This window comes from Protopterus annectens, chromosome 12.part0 (genome assembly GCF_019279795.1).
Source record: "Protopterus annectens isolate FY-2018-M chromosome 12.part0, PAN1.0, whole genome shotgun sequence".
Classification (NCBI taxonomy): domain Eukaryota; kingdom Metazoa; phylum Chordata; order Ceratodontiformes; family Protopteridae; genus Protopterus; species Protopterus annectens.
In genome coordinates this window covers 1019482438-1019504446 of record NC_056746.1, presented here as the reverse complement: position 1 = coordinate 1019504446, position 22009 = coordinate 1019482438, and the positions used below count along the sequence as shown (strand labels likewise).

The window sequence follows — 22009 nt, the reverse complement described above, 5'->3', positions numbered from 1 at the left end:
CAGCACAATCTGTCATAGGTAACAGATGTATTCATGTAGAAAGCATGTATGAACTAATTGAGGTCACATGTACATATATGTATTTGCCACACAGATACCTGAAGTGTGCAATGCACATACTGTTGTTATACTGATATGTCATACAGCAGTAAAAGCTAAAACCACAACACATTGACCAACAGTATTACACACACTCACAGATTGCAGGGGTCAAACCCCTACCTAACTATGTTATGATACTAGAGAAATACGCATTAACACGATGTGTTATACACTTTACTGAGAGTGTTTGTTTCCACTGCTGTATTTGTAGGATGCTGACATCATGAGACTTGCCAAACAGGAATATAACACTTTTAAGGTGTTTTCCTAGTCTCCAAAAAGGGAAACACTCTCAAAGGAAATCACACAGAAACAAACACACACCCCCCACACACACTCAGCAATTGCAGGATTCAAACCCCTACCTATGTTATGCTACTAGAGAGATATGCATTAACACGACGCGCTACATACTTTACTGGGAGTGTTTATTTCCACTGCTATATTTGTAGGATGCTGACATCATCAGACTTGCCAACGAGGAATATAACACTTTTAAGGTGTTTTCCTAGTCTCCAAAAAGGGCAATACTCTCAAAGGAAATCACACAGAGACATACAAACCCCACCACACACACACTCAGCAATTGCAGGATTCAAACCCTACTTAATTACGTTATGATACTAGAGAGATATGCATTAACACAACGCGCTATATGTTGTACTGGGAGTTTTCATTTCCACTGCTATATTTGTAGGATGCTGACATCATCAGACTTGCCAAAGAGGAATATAACACTTTAAGGTGTTTTCCTAGTCTCCAAAAAGGGCAATATTCTCAAATGAAATCACGCAGACACATACCCCGACACACACTCAGCAATTGCAGGATTCAAACCCCTACCTAACTATGTTATGATACTGGAGAAAAATGCATTAACGCGATGCGCTGTATGCTTTAAGGGGAGTTTTCATTTCCACTGCTATATTTGTGGGATGCTGACATCATCAGACTAGACATGGTAATGTGTGTGCACTTAGTTTTATGCAATCCCAGGACTGAGCAATGGGGGACAGCAGGTGTTACCAGCTTGAACAATACTCCACAATTCTTACCTTGTGTGATCTATCTGTGGCCCAGTTGCCAATCCATCCGATGACAATACATATTTATGCACAGGTTGTTGATTTTGTGGATACGGCATGTGTCTGGGATGTTGGAAAAGGGCTATTCAAAGTGTATGTGGGATGTGTGTAGCTCATTTCATTGATGTATGTCCTGGTTGGCTGCCTTGCAAACAGTCTAGCAGGTTTGGAAACCATGATCTTCCCATGACCAAACCAAGGTTGGTAGGGTTGTGTGTTTATAGGCTTCCAATAGTTCTGTTTCTTACTTCAATCATGATGGACTCCATGGCCTTGCAGATCAGACTTCTTAGGCTTATAAGACTATAGTTCCCATGGTCTGTTGTGCACCAGCACCAAAAAAAAAAAAAAAAAAAAAAAAAAAATTTTTGGCACATCTATGTATTTTTGTTATTTTACTCTGCACTGTATTGCTTCATTATGCTTGCTCTTTTTGCACATTTTATGTAAATGTATTTCCTGACTGCTTGAATCTTACTCTTGTATTATACCATTAACTTTATGTAACCATGTTTCATTGTATTGCTTGTGGAGCTTTTCTCCCCGGGCCTCCACTGAAAATGGGCACTTCTTGGCCCAGTGGACTTCCCCGGTAATCAAACTGAAATAAAAAATAAAATAATAAATAAAATAATAGTGTGCCATATGTTGCTACAACCCATTCAACAGTTTCATATCCTGTAGAGAGGGTGAGGCACAACCGACTGTTCAGGTGCAGGGTCTGTTTGTTCTGCAGTTCATGTATATGCTATGCGTTGCCTCTTTGCCAAGGCCAAAACATACTGGGCATGCCTCCTTCTGCCTACTGGGGCAGGCTCAGGTTGTTCCTCCTCCGAGTCACGCTCTGCCTCTGATGGCCTTGGCAATGGTGGGGGACTGTTTGGCCTGGCCCTATGCTGCTCCTGCTGCAGCTGTTTTCACAGGATCATATTATGTAGCATAGCACATACCATGACTATTTGGGTACATGTAATTGGTGAGTACTGCAAGGCTCCACCAGATGTGTCCAGGCACCGGAACCATGACTTGAGCAGCCCAAACACATGCTCGATTACATTTCATGTTTGTGCGTGTGCCTCATTATGGCGTTCCTGTTCAGGTGTGTGTGCATTTCTGATGGGTGTCATCAGCCACGGCTCCAATGCATATCCAGCAACCCCCACTAGGTGACCATGAGGGATGTCCCCATTGGCAAATGGCTGGTACAGCTGTGTCAGATGCCAGATATGGGAATCATGGTAGCTTCCAGGGCAGCCAGCACACACATTCATTATTACGCCTTGGGCATCACACATGACCTGGCAGTTGATGGAGGGGAAACCCTTGCAGTTAAAGTAGGCCCTACCTTGCTCACCAGCTGGTACTTTGATGTGTATGTGCGTGCAGTCTATTGCACCCACTACCTCAGGTTATTCCACTATTTGCTGGAAAAGATGCATATTGCTGGCCAATACCTCATGGGAATTGGGGAAATATACATGATCACCGACATGTGCTGACATGGCATTCAGGAACTGGTGTAGTACCCTGGATGCTGATGCCTGTGAAATCCCCATCATATCACCACTTGGTCTCTGGAAGGTACCTGTTGCTAGTATTCTTAGGCTAACACATACCTTGGTTTCCACTGGGATGGGTTCCACTCTGTTGGTTCTGTGTGTGAGGTGTGGCCTGCACAGCTCAACAATTTGCTGCATGAGGTCTCTGTCCACTCTATAGTGCTCCACTATCTCCAGCTCATGTAGCCCCTGGTAGGTTACCCTGGGCCTGTACACTCTTCCCTGTCTCCTCACTGTGGGTTGCTCAGCAGCATTTGCATTGTTACCACCATCAGCATGTTGCATATGTCGCCTTATAACAGCAATGGCAGCCCCTAACATTTCGTTGTATCAGTAAAACATATTCAGTTTTCACTTCTATTAGCTTACTGCAGTGTTGCAGTGTCTCTGAGAAAAACATAATGGAAAGTTGTTTGCAGAGTTTTAAGTGCTGGGCTGGGCTAGTCTACTGCCTGTGTAATTGGCTGATTCTGATTGTTTTCACCTGCTAGCTCTGCCAGTTCTCCTTGGTTAACTTCCTACTATTTGTTGTGCTTCCTTTTCCCTTTCTCTTTCCACAGGGGGCAGCACCACGCAAACAAGCGCAAGCATGCACACACCAGCTCACACGTGCGCACACATGCTTACACGGCCTAACACTTGCTGGCTCCAGCTTAAACGCACGCACACAGGTGCACATGTGATCACACAGTCTTACTTGGTTTTACAGGCGCGCACACGCACGCATACACATTGCAGGCACTTATACAAGAAACTTTAGTGTTATCCACAGCATACACCTTCAATTTCTTGCCTTTAGCTAGGATACCTGTTGACACACCTCTTCCAGTGATGGGTAACCGACAGCAAACACATGCCACTCTGCTCCAATGAGCTTACATTCTTTCATACATACCCCCTCATGATGTCACCCATCTTCTACACTGATACTCCCCTTATCCTACTCTTACACTCCACGAACTTTGCTCATATGCCATGTGAAACTGGGATTCACTATCCTTACCCTCATTTGCATAGGATTGCCTACTAATGCTTGGTTACATCTCTTAGACTGAGCTCCCCCCTTAGCAACCTCTACTCAGTAGCCATGTTGTCTTCAGCCTGCCATTCACTTGAATGGCAGTTGAATATTTAGAGTAATATCCCTATTTGTGGCTTTTATTTATTTTTTTCATGGTTTTTACAGCACAGCACTTTTGCTTGATGCTGCGCTATGCTTAAACTTCGGAGATCGAGGTAAAAAAAAAATTTTTTTTTTTTATTTTGCAATGGGAAGAATTGCCAATGGCCATATATTTGGCCATTGGCATGCTTCCTCATCTGGATGCATCCTTTATTTGGAGCTGTGACGGCTCTGTTTTGCTATTTGCAGAATGGCACTCAGTTGACAACGGAGTACATTTCTACAAATAACACTACTCTTACTCGGACAGGTTAGGGTTTCCTGGATCGCAAATTTACCTCATTTGCATTACTTTCAACAGCAAGTGAGGTAATTTGCATAACCTAGCCCTGTCCGTGTAAGAGTCATTTTAGGAGCTCTCTTGCACGCCCCTGCTGGCTGTTCCTGGATCGCTCGGCAGACATGTTGGCTGCATGGAGTCTTACTCTACTCTTAGACTCCATGCAAGCCTTCGTGAATCCGGCCCCCTATCAAACTCCAGCGAGTCATTAGGAGAGCTAGAAGACGTAATGGAGAAATTTTATAAGATTTCAGGTCTACACTTTAATAGATCAAAATTTTCAAATAAGTAAAAAGAACTACAAGTTACAGATAAATCCATCATAGGAAAATAAGAACTTACACTAAATTATTTAGGAATAGTGTTATGCAAAAATATAAACAAAACAATATTAATAAATTATAAAAACATTATTGAAACAATAAAAAAATATATAGAAAAGTGGAACAAAATGATATTAACTTTTGAAGACAGATTGCAATTAATAAAAATGGTCTTATTGCCAAAAATATTATATGTAGCATTAGCAATACAGTTAATTCCTGAAAGATGCATTCTTAAAGAAATAAACTCATGTTTAATAACATTTTTATGGTATCCCAGAAAGAATAGAGTAGCTCTAACTCATCACATTAGACCCTGGAAACACGGAAGATTGAACTTCCCAGAAATAGAAACATATATAAAAGCATCTGTGCTTAATAACTACAATAGACTGGATAAACCCAAACTATTTTGTCAACTGGAAAGAATTAACAACAGCTATATTAACAAATTCATTTTATCTGTTAAAAAAATTTAATAATAGATAAATCAAAGCAACCCTGGTACATACTATGCATAAGTATACAATATAATATAATAAAACCAGGCAACAAGTTGCTTGCAGTAAAAGGTAAACGCTCCTAATTCAGACGACAGTGTATCATAAATAAATTAACCACAAAAGGAGAAATGGCTTTGCAGTAAAAAATCCAGTTCCCAATGTAAAATAACAAAAACAAAAACAGCAAACCTCTATTTCCAAAGTAAAACAGCTTTTTCAGCTCATAAAAGTAGTATGCTGCAAAGTAAAGCAAGTGTAGCTGGTTCTTCAACCCAAAAACAATCGCACAAAAGTATAATCCAAACGAGAACTTTAATAGCTAGCTAGAGTTAAGCGCTTTCACCAAATGGCTTTTTCAAAACTTCAACAACTGCCATTAAAAACAAAGCATTTAAATATACAATGGAAGAAGTTCATTGGTGCACATGACATAGTTAATTGACTTAAACTCTAGTTCATTTACATATATACAGAAATCCTTCTGATATACTTCTAAAATACATTTAAAAAAGCTAAGATAGTTTATTCATCATAATACAGAAGGACATAGTATAAATACACATCTATGACCTAAAACAAATGTAAAATAAGATAGTGAAATGTTATAAAAAGTTATAAAACATCCATAGTGTAGCATGAAGAGGAAAAAAGGGGTAAAATACGATTGATTCAAGTGTAACTATATAAAAATGCTCCATAAAAGTCTATATAAGTCTATATGTGCAACAGGGTTCAGATATATGATAGTACATGAATTAAAAAGTATTGCAGGTAGGTATGTGTATAAAAAATAGATCTCCCATATGTACCCCTTTCCCCATAGCCAACAAATCCTTCCCAGGGAGACAGAGATCCCAAAGCAGAGGGAGGAACAAACGGAAAGGGTCAGGAGGGGAACATCCAGGACCAAGTTTGAAGAAAATGTGGGAGAAAACAGGGGGACCCTAGTGGTCAACCTTTCTAACAGGCCTTTAAGTACCTTTGAAGAGGAAGTTTTAAACAAGGGCCTAAGTTTTATCCCTACACGAGATAGTGAATTAACAGACTCTATTTTAGATGTAAAGATGTTTATTAGGAATATCCAACTGAAATTGAATTTTAGAGATCAAGACCAAGTAGAGGAGAAAAGAGATTTGGAGAGGTTTAGACCTAATAGTTTATATATTCCAAATATACATCCAGTTATAGAGACGTTCTCCAGAATGGTAGAGAATGATATATATAAGTACTATGATAACAGAAGTAAAAATACTACTAAAAACGTAATTACAATCTTACCTATTTACAAAACAAGCCTTAGACAATCTCAGAAATTACCTCTCAATAGTTATAAGACCAGCTGATAAGGGAGGCCCCATAGTGATTTTAGACTCCACTAGATACATCAGTATGATGGATTCTATGTTAAGTGATGGAACATTCTATGGTAATATAAGCCTTTTAGAGGTTGGCAAAAGTCTTCCAAGTCTATGACACTCTAGATGACCTCCATCGTAGTCATATTATTTCGGATACCCTATTTGAATATCTTAGAGTTAGGAATCCCTTGATACCAGTAATACAAGGCTTACCGAAGATTCACAAGTCATTGACTTCCCCTCCCCTGAGACCTATTGTAGCAGGACAAGGATGGCTAACTGAGCCTTTTTCTATTCTACTAGAATATTTTCTTAGACCTTTAGTGGATAGTAATAAATTTATCCTTAAAGATAGCAAACAGTTTTTGCTTGACTTATATGAGTTTACTGCTACATTGAAAGATAGGGAACCATTTTTACTGGTTACACTTGACGTTACTAGTCTCTTCACTATGATTCCTAACCAAGAAGGTATGTTAATGTTTCAAAGATATATTCGTAGTAAATCTAATTTTGAAGAAGGGACAGTGGACCTACTTTCTTTATTTTTAGAGATTGTTCTTGAGAACAATATGTTTATTTTTGGAAAGGAGATCTATATACAGAAAGATGGCGTAGCTATGGGCACTTCATGTGCCAATAGTTATGCCAACATTGTGATGGCAGACTGGGAGGAGAATTTCTTTTTTCCGTTAACTTTATTCCAGAAATATGTGGGTTACTACAGACGGTTCAGATGACCTCTTTTTATCTGGAAAGGAGATGAAGCATCCCTTCTGGAATTCTTTGATTCCATTAATGGACTAACGGATTTCTTGAAATTTACTATTAATTATTCCAGTATTGAAATATCATTTCTAGATGTCCGCATAAATAGATTACCTAGTGGTTTATTAAATACATCAGTGTATAGGAAACCCTGTTTTAGGAATACACTGTTGCATCGACATAGTATGCACCCCAGATATGTTTTTGAGAACATTATGAAAGGGCAGTTTATGCGAGCATCAAGGTTGAACCCATGCCCCTCAGGACATTCCAAAGAGATTGAATCACTTACAAATAGATTTTTGGGACGTAAATATATGATGAGAGACATAGATAGGAATAGGAATCAGGTTGACAAGTTGAGAGACACAGTGGCTAAACCTTATTTTTCAAGGAAAGAAGCATCTGAAGCAGTACCAGCTATCAGTAGGGGTGATAATGTTAAGTTGTCCTTATTTTACTCTAGAGATGTTGACAAGATCAAGGAGATAGTACATAGACATTGGGGAATCCTTGGATTGGATGACCAAATCTTAGAAGTAGTAGGTGATAATCCAAGGTTTGTCTATAAGAATAAACCCAATCTAAAAAGGACCTTATGCCATCGCCCTTTAGTAGAACATGGTTACCAGAAACCAAGATTTGACCATAATACAATATCCTGTCAAAATTGTAATCAATGTCAATATATAGACAACAGTGACACTTTTAAACATCCGACAACACAAAAAATTTTTTACTTTAATACTGGCACCAATTGCACCAGCAATAATGTTGTATATATTGCTAAGTGTGTCTCTTGTCCGGTATTTTATGTAGGCAAGACTTGCAGACAACTTAGAGAACGTATTAAAGAACATGTTTACAACATTAGGATAGCATCTGATCATAATGCACTTGCCAGACATGTTAGAAATACAGGACCTGACCATTACTTTAACTTTAGTGTACTACAACAAGTTGAACCTAATCTCAGAGGTGGAGATGTTGATTCACATTTATTGGAATGTGAACTGAGATGGATTGTCCGCCTTAGAGCGACAAATTCTGGTGTCAATGATAGAGTCCAGGTTAAACCATTACTACGTAAGAAAAGGGTTTTAGACCCCTACTTAGTTATTTCTCCTTCCCATACACACGCCTACCTGTATCACCTTTGTCTACTGAGGTGGATTGTCCCCCTCTCTGAGCAGACATTTTCCTGGTGTCATTGATGGAGTTCAGGTTTTACCTTTACTGTGTAAGCAAAATGTTTTAGATTACACACTTAGTTGCCTTCCCCTTTTTACACATACCTACCTGCAATACTTTTTAATTCATGTACTATCATATATCTGAACCCTGTTGCACATATAGACTTATATAGACTTTTATGGAGCATTTTATATAGTTACACTTGAATCAATCGTATTTTACCCTTTTTCCTCTTCATGCTACACTATGGATGTTTTATAACTTTTATAACATTTCACTATCTTATTTTACATTTGTTTTAGGTCATAGATGTGTATTTATACTATGTCCTTCTGTATTATGATGAATAAACTATCTTAGCTTTTTAAATGTATTTTAGAAGTATATCAGAAGGATTTCTGTATATATGTAAATGAACTAGAGTTTAAGTCAATTAACTATGTCATGTGCACCAATGAACTTCTTCCATTGTATATTTAAATGCTTTGTTTTTAATGGCAGTTGTTGAAGTTTTGAAAAAGCCATTTGGTGAAAGCGCTTAACTCTAGCTAGCTATTAAAGTTCTCGTTTGGATTATACTTTTGTGCGATTGTTTTTGGGTTGAAGAACCAGCTACACTTGCTTTACTTTGCAGCATACTACTTTTATGAGCTGAAAAAGCTGTTTTACTTTGGAAATAGAGGTTTGCTGTTTTTGTTTTTGTTATTTTACATTGGGAACTGGATTTTTTACTGCAAAGCCATTTCGCTCCTTTTTGTGGTTAATTTATACAATATAATATAACAAAACCTTCTAAAACAGCACTGATTAATCATTACATCAATTCCTTTAGGAAACTTATAATGCAAACATAGATCTAAAACTTTGGTTTGACCTTTTAACCCCATTTACCATCACTAAGAACTTTCCTCAAAAATATATAGGGAAACAATAACCTCCTGGGAACAAAATGGATTCTTATGCTGGTTTCAATCTGTAAATAAATTAAATGTTTTAGATATACACATGATAAAAACTGCTTGCAATATTCCAGCACAGGACTGGTTAACCTTGCAAAGCATTTTAATGTACACTCAAGATTTATGCAGATTCATTAATAATTCCTCATTTAAAGATATTCCAAATCTAATAAGTTTTCTGTATGAATTTATATATAATAGCTGTGAAAAGAAAAATTCCATTTCAAATCTATATAAAGAGTTAATAACATATAAAACAACTCCCAAACCATCATACTGGCAGTTCTTAACAAAAGGTCAGTCATTGCAGTTAACAGAAGAAATTAAAACTAACATCTTACTATCAGTTAATTACACCTCTAACATACAAGTACTAGAAAATATTTAACTGGAAATACTTGCATAGAGCATTTTTAACACCAGATAGAATCAAAAAGATCAGTACTACTACAAATGTTTTTTGCTGGATGTGTGAAAAGTCAAATAAATCAGATTGGAATGGAATCAATCATTTTTTACAAGCTTTATTTAATGAATCCTTTACCTTAACTAAAGTATTGATAATTCTAAATGTAAATGAAGGTCCCTACATGAATAAGACAAATATGTATTTGTTATGGACAATACTTGCTATATCTAGGAAATGCGTAACCAGAAGGTAGAATTCAAATACATCCCCTGCCTTGGAAGAATTCTACACTTTACTGAAGACAACTGCATCGATGGAAATAAAAATCAAAGAGCTACGAATCTATCCCAGGCCATTGGTAAATAATCCTTGGAAGAAAGTTATATCTTTGTTGGACACTCTGCAATAATCAATATTGTATCTCTAATAAGTGATCTGTTAATTCTATATTTAATAACATACAGTGTATATAACTGAAAGTCAGGCTATTGTAAATATTGTATATAGTTTTTTAAAATGATATTTAAAAATATTATGTACATGTTATTTTAATTGAAAATAAAAAAATATTTGAGGAAAAAAAAAAGAAAAGCCTTTTACATGGTTAATCTCATAAGTAAAGGGACTGCATCCAGAAAAAAGGAGATTATTGCCTCTCTGTACTCCTTCCTCAGTAGACCTATAATTGAGTACAATGCCCCATTTGTTGTGTACCTCTCCAAACACCTTCACCAACTGGAAAGGACACAGAAATATCTCACAAAGAGAATTCATGGCCTCCATCACCTGTCCTATGTGGACAGGCTCAAATCACCATCACTGGAGGTCCAAACAGTCCAATTGCATACTCTGTATCATTGTGCAGAGGTGACCTGTGTCTCACCTAGAAGGCAATCTCAGACCCTGCTCTACTAGAGATGCTCTATATCCATAAGTCTAACTGCTCGTGCATTACCCAATTAAAAGGCTTAAATCTAATATGTGACATTAACAGAACCTGTTGGAGTCACAGGTTTGTCTCCCAGAGTTTGACACGTCTCTGGAATAGACTCCCCATACATGTCAAACAAAGTACGCCGCTGACCCTCTTCAAGTCCAACCTTAATGAGTGGATGGGAAACCTCATATTTGTCCCAGAGGTTCCACCTGTGTTCCTCATTGACAGGGGTGACAGGTGCTGATTGAGGTTTCATTTTTGGGGATAAACACTTGGTTACGCTTGTAAGGGTCTCAGGGCCATTATGGCACTTTTTCTGTATCAAGCAAAACTTAGCCTTTCAAGGTATAATTGCAAATTGCCATTCCTATCATTAGGTTATGCATTTCTTCTGCTAGCAAAGTGCCATTTAGAAGAGAAGACATTTTCTTGTCATCTATTTGATGTCAAATGCTTTCACTATCATGTGCACTTTTGTGATATCTTCCTCAACCCCCTTTTCCCCCTTTTCTCTTCTGCCCAACTCAAAATAAACCACTTGTATTAACATTTCATATAACATTCTAGGTGATTTTTAAGGATAAATAATTATATCCTTCCATGCCCTTTCTGCATGCCATCACGGTGGTACGCACTAACACTGTCATTATCTTCATTTGTGTATTCAAAAACTTGCACTATTCATTACATTTCTTCCCAATCAAACCTCTCCTCAAGAGTGAAACTAGGCAACCATACTCCAAATATGGATTTGAATCTACCTTTAAGGAGAGGTTTAAGTAAAGCATAGAAACTGATCAACACCGTGTTAAAGATATCCCTGAACACTCTTAGCATAACTATTTAGGTAGTCACATATTCTTGAGTAGAAGCATACCTGTCTTAACCAGCACTCTGTGTCAGTCCATAAAGTGGTGCCCCACCCCCTTAGCTCTTCACGTGAAGAGAAAAAAAATTGCAGGATGCTTCCTGCAGACAATATAAGAGTACCCAATACCTAAGTCTATATACTGCTTGCACAAAGCGCTATGGCACTCAGGTTTTAATTAAAAAAAAATCTTCAAATGAAGCAATCAAAAAAGTTATTTCTTCTATTGGCACACCAAGCAGGTAGTCATATATATTCCCCCCCTCTTGACCCTTCTTTCTAATTCTTTAATAAAAACATAATTTCTTCAGTTGAACTGTATGTAGCATGCTACTTGATTAGGGTTGTCACATTTTGTTGTGGCTAAAACCAGTCTTAGGCCACACTCCTCACACCTCCCACAACCCCACCCATGTACTGCTCACTTTCCACTCATTTTGTGACATTGTCGCCATGTAAAACGAGGGTAATGCCTTCTTTTTCCATTCATGATGCTTTTTTTCCTGCAGGTTTACTATGCTTTTTTGTAAAAAAAGAAGCATAGTAAATCTAATGTTTTAACAAACTCTGATAGTCTGTTTCTTTATTAAAAACAGAATACCAAAGTTTGTAAAGTGTTTTATGGACTACCGGACAATCAGTTTGACATCTGGATAGTCCAGGAAAAAAAAAAAACAGATATGTGCAACGCTATACTTGATACAAATGTAGCAAACAGTTGCTACAGTTTATACCCTGCCTGCTCAGAGCACTACATGATTCAGGTTTTAGTTCAAAAAAACGTTTTTTCTTTAACTTTTAAATTGCAGCAATCTGCTTGCTTACAGTTTATACCCTGCCTGGATGGAGTATTATGGTGATTAAAAAAATATATATTTCTTATTTTATACTGTCGCAAAATGTTTGCTCAGGTTTTAGTTAAATAAAAAGAAAAATAAACAAATATATATTATTTTACTTTTAAACTGTAGCAAACTTGCTTGCTAGAATATAACAAACAGGTGCTACCATTTTTATCCTGCCAAATCAGAGTGCTACGGTGCTCATGAGAAAGGAAGAGAGACTTCCTGGAGCACAAAACAAACCAGTAATATAAATACTTAGACTCTAAACACTTATGCAATTGGATTGTTTGGACCTCCAGGAAGTAGCAGTATGAGATCAGCTACCTACAAGTGGTACGTTGTAGAGCTACTTGTTTTGGATACCAAGTAATTTTCACCTCTCTATAAGACATGCAGATCACATAGTAAATGAAACATGCAGTGTACAAACGTGTTTGCATGTGTTTTGTGTGTCTGTGCGTGTGTGTGTGAATGTGACTACTATACTGACTGCTGTGTGTGTGAGTGTATGCATCTGAGTGACTTTCTGTGTTTTTTTTTTCTTTTTTTGGTCTTTTTGTTCACCACTGTTTTGCTCAGTGGTAGAAGCATAGCTGGTTCAACCAGTGTCCTCAGCCAGTATTGTGAAGCAGTGCCCCACCCTATCCACTCTTCAATTGAAAAGAAAAAAAAAGCGCTTAACTGTAATAAACTGATCCATACGTTGTAAGCAAATGGCTTACTACAGTTAATTCTATACCTCCACCCAGCACTTACACTGAAGAAGAAAAAAAAAAAAAAAAAAACAACTGTTCCTTCTATGGCACACCAACCAGGTGTACAGATGCATGACACACACCCCTCCCTCCTGCCCTGCCCATTGAGGTCCCATTTTTCTGCCATGCCCAAAACCTGCCATCAACTAATTTCTTTTAAACTCTAACAAACTGTTTACTATAAATGTAGCAAACCATTGCTACAATTTGTACACTGCCTGCACAGAGTGTTTGCTATAAATGTAACAAATAGTTGCTACAGTGTTAACCCTGCCTACGTAGACAGGTGCAGGTTTTTTTAGTACTTTTAAACTGTTCATAGCAAGCAGTTTGCTACAGTTTAGACCACACATGGAGTGCTACAATGCTCAGTCTTGACACCAAATATAATACCAACTTTTAAGCCAATATTGCATTAATGAAAGATCAGGATTGGCTGGTCGCACTCCCTTAAATTTTGTACCTGGGGCAGTTATTTATCTCTCCTTGGCTTAGCAACTCTACTGGTCAGTGGACTCAGACTCATTTGGCCCTCATGTTTAGAGATACTTCATTAAAGTTCAGTCTGAATAAAATATATGACAGAATTATTTTAGAAGTGGTGGGGAAAGAATCCCAAATGTTTGTGGTATGAATGCAAAATTAAGATCTACAATACTTAGTTTTGTGCATGATGTTTGGACTGGGAGCACTGATATGATAATTTGAGGGCCTGAGTAGTAGGTGGCAAACTGGAGGAGAAAGGACTCCAGTTTTAACAGTTTGAAAGCAACGCAGCCCAGTAGTGAATGAGATCTCTCTTTTGCATGTAGCCATTTTGCTTGTGCAAGGGTAAGGCAGTGATATGCTTCTCAGAGAATGGGGTGATAAATATGCAGACAGAGTTGTTAATTGCTTTACTAATGAAAGGTTCTTCTTTCATGCTGTGATGATGACAGGGAGGGCATATTCTATTTGTGCTAGAAGGATACCATTGCCAATTGCAATCCTGCTTTCTGGTGAAGAAAAGTGGGAAACTTTGTGGACTAGAACAGCAGTTTAATTGTGGCCCTTGTTTTCCTAATGTGAGCCAGAAAATCTAAATGTTGGTCAAGTTAGTCATCCCAGTAAAAGATGTGACTTGTAGTTTCTGGCTTATAATATTTATTACATTGGATGTGTCAGCTATGGGGCACTGATATGAGCATGTTGTGTGCCTTAAATATCACAACGTTTAGTTAATTTTGTTTGCATTTAGTAGTAGTTGCAAAGCAGTGATAGGTCATTTTGTAACTCTTTTTAACTGTGGTGTGAGAAGGAATGGATATATCGGTAACTATACTGTCTGCATACAGCTGGTAGTTGTAGTGGTTTAGTGGGCAGCCTGCTCATGTTAATAGAGAAGGCAGGGGATAACAGAATGGAATCTTGAGAGACACTTTTTAATAGAGGAGCACCGGTTGACAGTTTTTTACCTAACATTAGCAAGAAGATCTTATTAAAAGAAAAAGCCTTGGATCAATGAAGTGCTTTTTGGCTTATTCTTAAAGTACAGACAGTCTGAAATAATAGATTATAATCAAATGGATCAAATGTTTTTGTAAATATATGAAGAATGAAGTAGTGAGATTGCCTTCATGGGCAATCATGCTATTCTTGTTGCACCCCTGACCATCCTAAACCACGTTGCCAGGGGGGATAGTATGTTGTATTCCTGAGCATTGACTAACTTTTTCAAAACATTTTGTGAAGGCTGGTAGAATAGAAGTAGGCCTAAAATGACTAGTGAAGGTAGATTTGAGAACTTTTAAGAGAGGTCTAACTATGACTTGATTCCATATAAATCATATTGTGTTGGGTCAGAGGCATAAATTATAGATGGGGAATTAGAGTTAAACTAGATGGTAATGGCATGCTTCTATAAAACAGGGATGAAGTCAGTTACTCATGGTATAATTCTATGACTCAGTGTGGAATCAGTCTTACAGGTTTATAGGTGTGTACTAGGCTAATGGCCCAGGGGCCTTTACAAGCCTAGCCCATAGAGGTTCCCTGGCATTTTGCTGCCCATCATTAGTTCCCAGTGCCTCTATCAAGTAGAGCCACTGGACTGATCCCTGGGGTGATCTTTCTATTTCCCATCCACTCTTCAAGATTTCTCTTGAAGAGACCCAGTGAAGTGCTCTGCTTGATATGTATGGGAAGTCTGTTCCAGAGCATGGGCAGTCTCTAGGTTATGAACCTGTCCCTCCAGCATGTTCTGTTGATTGTGGTAATGAGGTTGAGGTCTCTGGAGTGAGTGGTGTGGAGGGACTGGGATTTCTTTAGATGTAGCATTTTCAACAGAGCTGGTCAGACATGGCTTTGTAGGTCAAGCAGAGATCGCCTCTTAGTAGACAATATGAGACAGAGAATAGCTGGAGTTTTTTTTAAGTCTGTCCATGCAAGACATGTGTTTAAGGCCTAGGATCCTCTTTGTGAGGTACTTATGTGGCCTCTCCAGCTGTTGCACGTGTCTAGTGAGATACATGCCAAATGGGGCATTATACTCTATGATTGGTCTAATGAGGGAAGAGTAGAAAGAAATGATGACCTCTTTCTTCCTGGATGCAAAACCCTTGGTAATGAGATGTGCCACATAGGACTTTCTGACCACAATGGCAATGTAGTGGCAAAGTTGAGGTTGCTGTCAACCTGTGTCCCAGATGTCTTATAACACCTTTAGTGTTCAGTGGGCTCCCATAAATGTGGTAATTAGTGGGAACTGAGTTTTTCCCAAAGGGGATGATGACCCATTTTTTTGGCATTAGGCTTAAGGCCATGGTTTCAACACCAGTCATTGGTCTCAGTGAGGCCTATCTGTAGGATGCTGCATCACTTGGGGAGTTAATAATAGCTCCCAGATTGCAGTCATCTATGAATTTGGTCAGTCAGAGTCCCTCCGTGTTGGCCTGGACTTCTGAGAAGTAGATACCAAACAGGAAAGGACCCAGGACCAATCCATGTGGGACTCCACTTGTGACTGGTTGGCAGTCTGACTCAGAGTCTGCTTTCACACTGTGTGTTCTGTGAGCCAATTTGCAACCGACCTAACAATATAGGGGTTGATGCCTAGTTTGGTGAGTTTATCAATAATTCCTGAGTGAGGAATGGTTCAAAGGCCTTGGCCAGATTGAGGTAGCCTGTATGAACTTCCTTACCTTCATCCACCGCTCTGGTGACTGACTCAAAGAAGTCAACAAGGTTGAGCAAGCATGATCTACCTTTCATAAAACCAAACTGCATGGGATCTAAAGTTTGGAGAGTCCCTATATCCTTGTTAATTAGATCCATGATGATGCGCTCCATAGCCTTACATATCAGATTCATCAGGCTAAGGTCTGTAGTCACTCCTCCTTTATGGAGAGGGATGACTGTAGCAGTGCACCATTCAATAGGGACAAAGCCTGAGGTGAGGCTGTGAGTGAACAGAGCACATAGATGTGATGCCAGTTCCCTTTGTAATTCATGTAGAACACAGCCAGGCATATTGTTGGGTCCCATGAAAGCTGTATTCTTGGCCTTAGACAATGCAGCTTTAACCTGTGTTGTAGTAATGCAGGGTGCCTGGCATTCTTCTGGTATTGAGATTGGTCCTTTTGAGGGAGAGAGAGGTAAAATTGACACTGAATCTGTTGGCTCGGTATCAGAGGTAACATTGTGCAGTAACTCAGAGCAAACCTGGATATTGCCATGGAGATTCTTGATATAATTAAAGAAGGCTTTGTGATTGTTTTTAGTGTCCGCTGCAATTCTGCCTTCATAGCTGGCTTTGGAGGTTTTGACGAGGGATCTCAACTTTTTGTTGTGGCTAATAAGGGAATATTTCCAGTCTTGGGACTTCACCTTTTTCTGCAACAGTTTCTTCTTTCTGTTGTAGAGTTTATTAATGGCAGGGGACCACCAGACTGGCTTCTTTTTTTTGGAAAAGAGCATTTTGGTTTTGTTGGGTATGGCTAGTTCCATGCATTTATGTATGCTTTTGTGCAGTGCATTGGTGTATGATTTGGCAATCGTGCATTTATTTTCCATTGGCATGGGTGTCATGTAGTTAGCCACCTCTGTTTTTAGGAGTCCAAAGTCAGCTTTGGATAAGTTTTTCATGGTGGATACCTTTACAGGGGGTGTGGGTGAGATGTGGATTTCCATGGTGATTAGTTTGTGGTCGGATCTAACCAGGGGAGGAATTTACTATTGGTGTAGAGCAACTGTTGCCCATGTTAGTAATAACCAGGTCAAGGATTTTGCTTCCTGTAGTGGGGGTAAGAATGAGATGGTCCAAGCATTGGAACTGATGAATTCCAGGAAGCACTGGGCCAGTACATTGGTGCTTGAGTAGTTTTCCCAGTTTGTAAACTGAAGACCATGGAGCAAAAGAAAACCAGACACCAAGCTAGCACTTTTGTTCACTTTAGTATAAACTGAACTTCATCAGAAATGAACTGGTCCATCCAAAAAAGCCAGTATATATAGAAAAATACAAATGTCACATCATATAAAGCCACTCGTTAAAAATTAAATAATCAGAGTAAAAAAATTGGTGTATACACACAAACATAAACATGTGTCCAAACCATAAATGCATATGTCAATGATGAAACATTTGAAATATGCTTTCATCTAGCAAAGTGTACTATTTAAAATAAGAAAGTAATGGCTATTAAGGTCTTTGTGCTTGTAAAAAGCACTTAATGTTAACCATCTCGTTAAGACCAGGTGGCTGGTCTGCAGCCAACAAAATCTGTAAAAGACTTTCCCGACACTCTAAAATGATCTTGTAGTCTCCACTAAATGAACTTGCATCAACCTGCTTTAACACAAAAAAAGAAAATTTCTTAAAGTCTCCACAAACTACACAGTGTTGGGCTAAAGCATTGCAAACATCTTTTTTCTATATGGCTAAAGTGTGCTCGTAAATTCTCTGCTTGAGAGCCCTAATCGTTTTACCAACATAAAACATGGTGCAGGAATTACTAAAAGCCACATAAACCACATTTTCTTGTCTTACAAGTGTAGTGGCCCCTTGCCCAAAATGTTCTGCTGATGTGTCTAAATTCTATAGAAGTGCAATCCATAATAAATCTGCACTGTCAGCACTGACCACAAGGAAAAGTACTGAAATTACTGGCCATTGTCCTGTAATCCCTTCTGGTACCCCTTTCTAAAATGTTTTTAATATTCACAGTCCTTTGTAAGTAAAAAGTGGTCTATTACAAATGACCTTAACCAGTTCAGTATTCCCTAAAATAACTTTCCAGTTGTCCAAAAGTGTAAATCTAATCAAACTCATTTCATTAGAAATGGGAATGGGGAAAGCTTACCTGTAATTGATTGACTGTGCGTCCTCCAAACTTGAGGAAGTGGTGATCATAGCTGTGTTCGAAACACTGGGATACAAAGATGCATTGACCAAAATAGGGCATGCAATGCCATTTCTAAGGCCCACAACCTCAAACATAATGTTGTCTAGCCACCCTGAGTCATAACCCCTCTGCATAAAAAAACAAAATAGTTTCCTGGCCTCCAAAAGGAAAACATCTTGGTCACTAGTCAACCTACTCAGTCTTATAAACTGACCCTTGACTACACCATGCTTCATATGACTGGGGTGTAAACTGCCTTTGTGCAAATACTGGTTGACAAAAGTAGATTTTCTAAAGATGTTACTTGTGAATCTATGGTTGGAAAAATCAATGCCTAAATGAACATTTAAGAAATCAATTTCATTACCAAAATGCCCAATAGTAAACTTAAGGAAACCAGTAGAATTCAAGCAAACAAAAAATGAAAAACAAACCAATAAAACAAGCCTAAGGTGAGTAGTAACACAATGAGAGCAAATAAAATCCAAAGAACCATTTACTGAGCGCTTTCGGTGTGGACTGTGCCTCACCTTCATCAGACAAAAAGCATTCAATTAACAATCTATTTATATTAATTCTAAACAATTAAATTAATGAATGTAGCTTCATAAAAAAATAAAGGTAAATCACAGACAACATTTAAAAAGCCAATGAATTAGAAATATGCTCTTAAAGCATATTAATAATAATAAAAAATTAAGAATTAAGAAATTGAGCCAGCAACCAGAGGGTATTTCTATATGTACCCAATACATAAAGGCAGTCGACTAAAATACAAACTAAGTTAAAGTTAAATTATAAAAATGTTTTGAACTGTAATAATTCAACAAAATTGTAATTCATAAAACGCCAAACACCAAAAAAGCCGCAGAAAGACTGGACCACAGATGTGGGTTACCCTAGCTCAACAGATAAAGTGGAAACCTTTATTTGATTTTAAGCAGCCACTTTAAGTCTTATTAGTTGAACTACTTTATATAAAAAAGTCTTCCTGAAGCGTGTGGTTAAAGTTATACTATACCTTAACTAACCACCCGAATGCAAGCTTATAATTTATTACCATTTTATTAAAAGTGTATTATAATATTAAATATGTGTTAGTCTTATATACACTTATATGCTTAATAGTTTGTTTATACAAAAATAAGTAGGAAGTGAAAATGTAATATTTTACCAGCCAATGTTAAATGCATGTATGTGCCAATTATCTCCTCAAGGCTAAAAGTCTCAAGATACTTTTAATAGATAAATGTCCATTGAGGCCTGGGAAAGTATGTGCCCCTGTTCTAATTTGCCACATTAGTTCATCAATCTCTAATAAAAGTTGCCACCTCCTCTTATATCAATATGCCTATGCTGGAGGACAATAAATTTGAAACTAAGATCGGGGCACTCCAATACGTGTTTTGCCAATGCGTTATTAATGTCTTTCCTACATGAACTTGTCCCATATATGCATGTGTCATGCTTGCTGTTCAACTGTTGGAACTCTGGTGTGTTGGGTTAATGGGAACACTTCTGCATGCTGTTATAACTAATTGGGAATGCTGTTGACTGTTACTAACCCATATTTTCATTAAATCCTACCTGAAAAAATAAAAGGGCATTCTGCTACCAAAAAAAAATTACACCCCATACATAGCTGCCCATTTTGCAGACATGTCTGCTGGATACATAAACTGGTATTTAATTGGCAGTACAACATACTTTGTTGTCCTCACCTCTCTCACAGGGGTTGAAGGTTTCATATTTCCCTCTAAATTTATTGCATATGCACAGATGTTGCTGTTAAAGAAATGGGCAGCTATGGGCCTTCCCTACACCCGTCCTGCACATCTCGAGCTGTATTCCCTACTGTCTTCCCCTCTTTGTACCCCATTTTCACCACTTTCCTATCTCCCCATTTTCTTTTCTTTCAAAGAAATGAGCGTGGGGGTTAGCGGGAGTAAGCAATTTTAAGCAGTAGTTAGTGGGTTTGCGTGAGTGCGCACCTGTCTGCGCTTGTGTGCGTTTAGCTAAGCATCGCGCAAACCCATGCAAACCTGCTTACAACTGCTTAAAAGTGCCTTAGTCACTCTATGTCAGGGCCTTTGTTCTGCTCAGCAGCAAAATAAAATACCTCTGTCAGTCTCAAACCCCAGACCTTGTACCAACTAGATTGCATGAAGTACCATTGAGCCATGGTAAACATACAACAAATTGGTGCTGAAATCAATATATCATGCATCAGAATGAGTGAATGTAAAGGACAAATAGGAATGCCATAACACAAATCCTGTTCTGTGAATTTTTACTAGCAGTTTTTGTGGAATTGCATTACATGACTGTGAAAGGAGAACCAGCCATTCTAGCAGGAAATAATGTTACAGCAGCACTTTACAACCCCTACACAGTATCATAGCAGGACAAACACTAGCATATCTGATTAGGGCAGAGGCCATACTTCCCAACTGTGACTAATTTTCAGGCATGTCCATGATTTTCAGACAGGTTTTAGCTGTGTCCCTCTGAATCCCTCTGAAAGCTACTGATGTTAGGCAGAAAGGGGTGAATTACACTTAATGAATAATGAAAATAAGTAAGAATTAGACACCGCTTGTACATCAGGAAATGTGTATTAATCCATATGCTCTGATTCTCTCAAAGTCTCAACTTAATGTCTCTAATATTGTAAAGATGTACCTCACTTCTACCTACTTTTCCCTGAGTCTGTTCAAATATATTATTCCAAACAAAGTCCTATGCACGGGGGAGTGCACAGCCAAAACCATATCAGCAAAAACAAAAATTGGCCAGCAAAAGCAGACACGGATGTTAGAATAAATAAGTCCTTTATTTCAAAAAATATTCAGACCGGTTTCGGCAAAGATTGCCTTCTTCAGTGTAGGACAAACATATAATGCCCTGTTATCATATGTAATATATACATAATGCTAACCAATAGGCAAACAGAAGTCATGAATATTCATGAAAAACAGATGATGTGAGATACAAAAAATGCCCTAAAGCCTTGAGCATTCAAAAAGATCAGAAAGTGAACAAGTGTAACACTTGAGTACAAAAGTGGACAATATGAACAAATACAAAAAAAAAGAAAAGAAACACATGAATATTAACTAATAACAATAAAATAATGTAATGAACCATATAGTAATACATAATTGTAAATTACATATTAGATAATTCTCATTATAAAGAGGGGAATGATTTGGACAAATAAATAAATAATAAAATAGCTATCATACATGTAATATATACATAGTGATAGATGATGAATGCCCCCCAAAAAATTATATAATAGAAATGCACCAAGGTAATAAACCACAAATATATGAAACCTAAAGCTAGACATTGACTATCCGTCGATGCTTAGAGACAGAAAAACTCTACATAGTGGATCACTACAGATGGTCATTGAGGCCAGGAGAAAAAAGGCCCCCAAGGGTGACAATCCAGTATTTCTCTTTATGATCCAAAAGACCATGCCAACCCTGTTTATG

The 22009-nt window shown here is 38.0% G+C and overlaps 1 protein-coding gene across 1 annotated transcript in view; it reads right to left on the bottom strand.

Annotated features, from left to right (window-relative positions):
- DOK5 (docking protein 5) overlaps positions 1-22009 on the bottom strand; it is an 864252-nt gene that overhangs the window by 361882 nt on the left and 480361 nt on the right. The window lies entirely within an intron of this gene.